At 39.1% G+C, this 8,708-nt stretch overlaps 1 non-coding gene across 1 annotated transcript; it reads left to right on the top strand.

Moving 5' to 3' along the window:
• Nucleotides 1-6,026: 6,026 nt before the first annotated feature.
• Nucleotides 6,027-6,133, top strand: LOC131170966 (small nucleolar RNA R71). The gene has a single exon (XR_009141726.1). It is a non-coding gene; the product is annotated as a small nucleolar RNA R71 (small nucleolar RNA).
• The last annotated feature ends 2,575 nt before the right edge of the window (nt 6,134-8,708 follow it).

Here is an 8,708-nt window from a genome sequence, read left to right as displayed (position 1 = left end):
CGGCTCGCTTAACTTGGTTACATTTCTTTGCTATTATGTTTCCTTTGTTTTTGTTGTATTTTCTTTTCTTGTATTTCATTATTTTATGTCTCCTCACTCATATCGAAGTGTAGTTCTAGGCATTCTAGCTGTCCGGACAACACTGATCACTGGAATAGTAGAACGTACTACCGAACATAGGGGTGTTACATTGCCTTGTGGGCATCATCACGGAATCCCCAAGGAATGGAGATTTTGGGTTGTGGTGCGGCTTGTGGTTGAGGAGGGGCTGGTTGAAGAGAGGCTGCCCTTGTTCTTGGGTGATAGGGTGTCGGCTGAGGGGGAAAAGGTGAGGATTCTCCTCCTTGCCTTGAGGAAGAGTCCATTCTTCCCACAGATCACTTTGCAGGAGCTATTGATTAGTTTTGGGAAGGAAAAGACTAGGGTTTGGTGAATGGAGAAGAGATTTAAGGGGTTTTTATAGACTAGGAGGGGTGGAGATGAATGGTTTTGTCTTTATGAATGGGTTTAAGGCAAGGGGTGCATTTAAAGAGCTATTGGGACTCATCATTTACCGCTTTTCGCGCCCCAAGAGTCCTGTCTGCGATGAGATACACGGGTCGTGTATCACTACATGGGTCCCGACATGTAGGGCCTTGTAAATTTCTGCTCAAAAATTTCAAATTTTGTCATAGTACATGACCCGTGTAAATGAGCTCTGGGACCCGTGTAACTTACTGTCTCTCGAATTGCTTTTCTGAACATGGTACATGGCCCATGTCAATTACAAAGGGGACCTGTGTAACTTTCTGTCCTCAAGTTATTATGCTAGCAACATTACACGGCCTGTGTAAATTACAAAGGGGACCCATGTAACTTTCTGTCTCCCTCAGAGTTAAAATTTTCAAGAGTTTTACGGTCTTCCAGAAAGTTACACGGGGCATGTGTAATTTTTTTATTCTTAAAAATTTTTCCATATGAAAATTTTTATCACCACAATGCATGAAATGGATGCAAAGGTTAGCAACAGAGCTACTTTCCCGGTTTTGCTTAATTCTCACTTATTTGGTTTTGACTTGATGATTCCTCTCCTCTCTTGTTCTCTACTCCCCCTTGCTTTTTTGGATTTGAGATCTTTTGGGATTCCTACAAAAGAAAATGTGAACAAATATTAACAAAATTAAAATAAAAAAGAAAGAAAGAAAAATTAGAAATTTTGGGTTGCCTCCCAAAAAGCACTTGTTTATAGTCTTTAGTTGGACTTTGCTTTCATCTTTTATGGTCTGTCAGGACGGTTTTCGAAGGTGCAATTGACTCCCTTCTCTATGGGTTCTCCTTGAAAGTAAGGCTTTAGCCTCTGCCCATTGACTTTAAATGCTCCAGAGGTTTCGCTCCACACTTCTACTGCTCTATGTGGGAAGACTTGGGTTACCTTAAAAAGTCCTGACCATTTTGATTTCAGCTTCCTTGGAAAGAGTTTCAATCTGGAGTTGAACAACAGGACAAGGCCTCCTTCTTTTATTTCTTTTCTTGCTATGCTCCTATCATGTCATCTTTTGGTTTTATCTTTGAAGATTTTGTCATTTTTGTATGCATCTTGTCGGATTTCTTCCAACTCATTCAGTTGTAGGAGCCTTTTTTCACCAGCAGCTTTGAGGTCAAAGTTTAGGATCTGAATTTCCTAGTAAGCTTTGTGTTCAAGTTTAACAGGGAGATGGCATGATTTTTCCATAAACCAGTCGGAAGGGTGTTGTGCCAATTGGGGTTTTATATGCAGTGCGGTATGCCCACAGTGCATCATCTAGCTTCATGCACTAGTCCTTCTTGGATCGGTTTATAGTTTTCTCTAGAACCCGTTTCAGTTCCCTGTTTGAGATTTCTACTTGGCCGCTGATTTGAGGATGATAAGGTGTGGCCACCTTGTGAGTCACTCCATACTTTTTCAATAGTGTTTCGAAGTGACTTCCTCCATCGCTGATTATTGCTCGTGGTGTGCCAAATCTTGTGAAGATATTATTCTTAAGGAACCTTATGACCACTCTAGCATCGTTGGTTGTTGTGGCTATTGCTTCTACTCATTTTGACACTTAATCAACACCAACCAGAATATACTTATTTCCATGGGAAAAGGGGAATGGGCCCATGAAGTCTATCCCCCATACATCAAACAATTCTACCTCAAGTATACCATGTAGTGGCATTTTCATTCCTTCTTGAAGTGTTACCTGTTCTTTGGCATTGGTCACAAGCTAGCACAAAGGATCTCACATCCTTAAACAAATGTGGCCAGTAAAACCCTGCTTGCAAGATCTTGGTTGCTATTTTTGAGGTGCCAAAGTGTCCCCCGTATAATGATGAGTGGTAGTGGTATAGAATGCTCTCTATTTCCTCTTCCAGTATGCACCTTTTTATCAGCCCATCATTACATCTCTTGTACTGCAGAGGTTCCTCCCATGTATAGAACCGCATATCATGCAAAAATTTCTTCTTTTGCTGATAAGTCATGTTTAGAGGCAATACCCTGCATACAAGAAAATTAACAAAGTCAGCATACCATGGAGCTTGGGAGAATGCTGGTAATTGCTCATCAAGAAATGAATCATCAATTGGCAAATCCTCGAAGTCTCCTGTATACTCCAATTTTAGCCTGGAAAGATGGTCAGCTACTATATTTTCGGATCCCTTTTTGTCCTTGATTTCAAGTTCAAATTCTTGCAGGAGTAAAATCCATTGAATTAGCCTTAGTTTCACCTTTTTCTTGCTTAAAAGGTACCATATGGCAGCATAATCCGTGAATACAATGACTTTTGACACAATTAGGTAAGATCTGAATTTTTCCATTGCAAACACCACTGCTAGGAATTCCTTCTCTGTGGTAGCATAATTTATTTGTGGTCATCAAGTGTCTTACTGGCATAATAAATGGCATGAAGCTTTTTATCTTTTCTTTGCCCGTGCACCGCTGTAACTACAAAGTCACTTGCATTGCACATCACCTCGAATGGTAGCTCCCAATTTGGTGGCTGCATTATTGGTGCTAAGATCAGGGCTTCTTTGATCCTGTTCAAAGAGACAAGGCAATTTTCATCAAAATTAAAGGGAACATCTTGACTTAACAGGTTGGTAAGTGGCTTAGCTATTTTGGAAAAATCTTTAATGAATCTTCTGTAGAACCCTGCATGTCCCAAAAAGCTTCACACTCCCTTGACTGATGTTGGTGGTGGCATGTTTTCAATGATCTCAATTTTTTCCTTATCAACCTCGATTCCTCTTTTCGATATCAAATGTTCCAGAACTATACCTTCCCTTACCATGAAGTGGCATTTTTCCCAATTTAGGACCAGGTTTGGTTCTTCACATCTTTGCAACACCTTAGATAAATTAACTAGGCAATCATCAAAAGTAGTTCCATAGATAGAAAAATAATCCATAAAAACTTCCATGATAATTTCAATATAATCAGAAAAAATAGCTATCATGCATCTTTGAAAGGTAACAGGGGCATTACAAATACTAAAAGGAATTCTCCTATATGCAAATGTTCCATAAGGGCAAGTGAATGTGGTATTTTCTTGGTCTTCTGGGTGAATAGGAATTTGAAAGAACCCTGAGTACCCATTTAGATAACAGAAGTAAGAGTGTTTCACTAACCTCTCTAACATTTGGTCAATGAAACGGAGAGGAAAATGGTATTTTCTAGTGGCACTGTTCAATTTCCTATAATCTATGCACATTCGCCAACCAGTGACTACCCTAGTAGGGATCAGTTCATTGTTTGCATTTTGAATAACAGTTGTCCTACCCTTCTTAGGAATTACATGTATTGGACTAACCCATTTACTATCAGAAATTGGGTATATGATACCTGCATCTAATAGTTTCAAAATTTCTTTCTTGACTACTTCTTTCATGTTCGGGTTAAGTCTTCTTTGATGCTCGATAGTGGGTTTATTGTTTTCTTCCATAGGTATCCTATGCAACCAAATCGAGGGGTAAATCCCTTTTAGGTCTTCTATTTTATACCCTATGGCCTTGTTATGGATCCTAAGTTCTCTTAGCAATTTTTCTCTTCTATCTTAGACAGGCTAGCATTGATTATAATAGGATATTTAGAGTTTGAGTCTAGAAATGCATACCTTAATGAGGAGGGGAGAGGTTTTAGTTCTACCTATTTTGCGTTCTCCTGGAGCTTGTCCTTGGGTTGTTCCTCCTTCAACTTCTCCATCTCGGAAGCTTGAGCTAAGGGTAGGGGTGGATGAGCTACCAACTGTTGTGCATAGGCTGCTATTTCTATGTTTTCATTATTTGCTGTGTAGCTGTGCACAATGCATGCTTCAAGAGGATCTTTAGGATGTATCTCATGAAATTCTTCTTCAACTTGTTTGTCAATTATGTCAATCTTGAATCATTCGTCAGGTTCGAATTTGTGTTTTATTGTGTCGAACAAGTTGAATTCCACTTCTTCTTCTCCTACCTTGAGGGTTAGTCGCCCATTTTTGATGTCTATGATTGCTTTAGCGGTTGCCAAGAATGGTCTTCCCAAGATGATAGGGATCTGAACATCTTCTTCCATTTCAAGGACAACAAAGTCTACTAGAATGAAGAATTTGCCCACTTTGATGGGGATGTTCTCAAGTATGCCTACAGGATATTTAACAGATCGATATGCCAATTGTAGTGAAATTGTCATGGGCTTTAATTCTTCGATCTCTAGCTTTTTGCATATTGATAGAGGCATTAAACTCACACTTGCCCCAAGATCGCAGAAGGCCTTGTTTATTTTCTTGTTGCCAATAAGGCATGGTATGGAGAAGCTTCCTGGATCTTTCAACTTTGGAAGCAGTTTGTTTTGCAATATGGCACTGCATTCCTCTATTAGAGCTACTGTCTCATAGTCTTCCAGCTTTTTTTTCTTTGACAGAATTTCCTTAAGAAATTTGGCATAGGATGACATCTGAGAGAGTGCTTATGTGAAGGGAATGTTGATGCAAAGTTTCTGTAAAACTTTTAAAAACTTCCCAAACTGCTTATCCAATTTGGCTTTTTGAAATCTCTGAGGAAAAGGTAGGGAAGGCTGGTATGGCTCTGGTAACTTCTTTTTCTTCCCTACTTCCTCTTCCTGATCTTTCTTGGCTTCATCCACCTTTTTCTCTACTTGGGTTTCAGATTTTTATGAGGTTTCCTCTGTTAGTTCTTCCTCTGGTTGTAATAGAGTTCTCCCACTCCTCAATTTAACTGCCTTATAATGCTCCCTTGGGTTCATCTCTGGTTGACTAGGCAGTTTACCAGTAGCATTACTTGAAGAACCTGCTTGCTGAGCAATTTAATTCTCTAGCATCTTATTATGGGTAGCAAGTTGGTCCATTCTGGAAGTTAGCTGTTTAATCAATTCATTTTATTATTATTGAGCTACTAGGAAACCTTCCATCATGGATTCCATGGTCATCTTCGATTTAGGTTGCTGAGGTTGAGGGGGCGACGGTGGCTGCGCAAAGTTTTGGCCTCTATTCTAAAATCCAGGGGGTGCTGGTGGTTTGTACCCCTATTTTTTGTTTATCGGTTGATTCTGCTAATTGGACCATGAGAAATTTGGGTGGTTTCTCCATCCAGGGTTGTAAGTGTTTGAATATGGATTGTTGGCCTGCCTCTGATTAAAGTTTCCCTCGTTATTGACATAGTTCATCTGTTTTGTGGGAGGTTCATTGAAGCTGTTATATTCTAAACTCATGTATCCTCCTCCATAGCTATCCTTATGATGACTATTTATACCAACTGTGTTGGCTTGCATTCTATCAAGTTTCTTTGTGAGCTGATCAAATTGAGCATTTATCATGCTTAGGGCATCCACTTCCAGGACTCCTGCTGTTCTCCTTGCATTTCCTCTTTCATTTGACCACTCATAATTATGATATGCAACCCTCTCTAGAAGTTCAAGTGCTTGTGTCACTGTTTTCTCCATTAGGTCACCTTCTGCAGTCGAATCTACTATGCTCCTTGTAGAGGGTACTAACCCATTATAGAAATTTTGCACTAGGAGCCAATCCTCTATGCCATGGTGTGGACATTCCCTCTGCAGGTCCTTATATATTTCCCATGCATCATAGAGTGATTCACCTTCCTTTTGTCTAAAGGTGTTGAGCTCAAGCCTCAATCTTGTAGTCTTTGTAGGTGGGAAATACCTTGCTAGAAAAGCTTGTGAGAGGTTTTCCCAAGTGGCGAACATTCCAGCTAGTTAAGAAAGTAACCACTTCCTTGCTTTGTCTCGAAGAGAGAATGGGAATGCTCTGAGTCTTATGGCTTGATCAGAAACTTCATTCATCTTGAATGTGTCACAAAGGGCAAGAAAGCACTGGAGGTGATAGTGTGGATCTTCTATTGGTGAACCTCCAAACTGGGTTTGTTGAATTATTTGAAGCTATGCTAGTTTTAACTCAAAGTTATTGGCTTCCACTGTGGGTCTTGTGACACTGGGCTAAAATCCTTGGACAGATGGAGCTCCATAGTCTCTTAAGAGTCTTGGCCTGCCATTATTATTGACCATGGTTGGAATTTCAGGATCTTCTTGATTGTGCTCTTAGTGTTTCCTTTCCCTCCTAATGGCTCTCAGATTTTTATCTATCTCTGGATCGCAGTCCAAGATTTCTTCTTCTAGCCTTATTCTGGTCATATACCAGGTTAGGCACCTGAGAGAAAAGAAAAGAAATAAAACAAATCAAATAAAATTGGATAATAAATGTAATTGCCTAAATCAACTAAATTGCCTATCGTTCTATATTACTAAAGCCAAAAATCCCCGGTAATGACGCCAAAAACTTGTTTCGCTGGTTTTACAATCCTACAAGTGCACGGATTGCTAACAAGTAGTAAAGTGATGAGTGAAGTATTGTTCCCATAGGGAATTTGATTAGTAAGTACCAATCTACACATTAATTTTGACTGTTTAGGCTATCGAATACTGAGGGAATGAAGGTTGTTTATTTTAAAAACTAGAATGATAAACTTAAAACGAAATAATCTAATTTGAAACAATTTCGAAATTAAGATTTCACACTAGAATCTTACTATGGATGTTATCTTGTTTATTTACTAGATTGAGAATCATTTGCCTTGATGGAAATTAATCCTAAGGTATCCTAAGTCCTCTCTCAAGGCACTTAGGGTGTATTTTAATTAACTTAAACGCAACTTTTATGGCAATCAAATTAATTAAAACCCTTTAAGGTCTTTGACCAATTTTGAAATTCCACAAAGGCATCGCCCTATGTCTAGGTCAGAATTCCTAGGTTAAAAATCTTGATTTTTTAATATTAATCTTCACCTTTCAGTCCTTCAATTAATATCTTCAATCAATACTAAGTGGGTACCAGCACATAGCATTAAGATCACAAGAAATTAAATCAAGGAATAAATCTCAAATCCAATAAATAAAACTTAATGTTTATCCATAACAATGATTACAAGCATTACTCTCCCAATTCCAGAATATGAAAACAACTCACTCATGGTGAGTTCAGCAAACATCATGATAAAAAGGTAAAGACAGTAAAAAGAAATCATCTAGAAGAAATAAAACAACAAAAATCCATTTAAGGAGATGGAATGAAAGAACCGAAGAGGGTTTGCAGCTTTGATCTTGTGAAACTTCGGCTGGAAAACTTCTCTTGATACTAATATTCTTCTCCTCAAGACGGTTGGAGAGAGTGCAGAAGCGAGTCTCTTTAAACTCCTAAAAAGTGCTATAAAAGGATTGATCTCCCTCTTCTTGATGTTTTCTACTTCTATTTATATTAGCTGTTCTAGGGTTAGGTCATTTTTTAGTCCAAAAAGCCTTAGGAGTTTGATTTGAATGTGTAAACAGGAGCGGGAATTCGGGTTAGAAAACTGGCTGCCGCATGGTACACGACCCGTGTGTCACTACATAGCCCCAGGCTGTGTAATTTACTGGAGCAAAATTATGGAGTCTTGCATTAGCACAGAGACTTACACGAGTCTGCATTGGCTACACGGGCCTGGTTACACGAGCCGCATACTTTTGTTTTTAGAAAATTCTTCAAGCTTGTGTCCGACAGAGACTTACACGGGTCTCTACAAATTACACGGGTCCAATTACATGACCTGTGTACTTTTGTTACTTCATTGGCTCTCTGGCTTTCGTCTGGCAGAAAGTTACACGGGTTTGTGGCTTTGCTTAAACGACCCGTGCACTTTGTATCAGCAGCAATTTTCAGTTTTTTTATATCTCCAAGCTTCCCTTTGCACTCCTATGCTCTGTTGCTTCACTCAAACACCTGAAATGATGCAGAAAACATGAAATTAAGAGCTTGATAATAGAAATTACAAAAACTAATGAAATCAACTACTATGCATGAGATTACTTAACTAAATGCCATGAGATAGTATACAAATGTGCTTAAAAATATCTATTCAATTCAAGTGTATTAAGAACTTCTCAGAATTGATCTCATAGGCCCTTGAATTGGAAAGAATAGAGTTAGAAGGGACAGCTAAGAAGGGAGAGAAAGAGAAGAGTATGAAAACTCCGAGCCAGAGTTCAGGTAGTGGTTTGGGAAGGAGAAAGAATTTTGGGGGACCCCGTACTCACAGATATAGCAGAGGTAGATCTTCAGTACATAGGCCACCTAGATTTAGCCAGCAGGGGACCAGAGGGACATCATTAGTTCGTACCTGTGAAACTTGTAGTAAGGTGCATGGAGGGATATGTTTTAGAG

This window comes from Hevea brasiliensis, chromosome 11 (genome assembly GCF_030052815.1).
Source record: "Hevea brasiliensis isolate MT/VB/25A 57/8 chromosome 11, ASM3005281v1, whole genome shotgun sequence".
NCBI lineage: Eukaryota > Viridiplantae > Streptophyta > Magnoliopsida > Malpighiales > Euphorbiaceae > Hevea > Hevea brasiliensis.
Note: the sequence above shows the minus strand (reverse complement) of the source record. Positions and strands in the feature narration are given on the sequence as shown.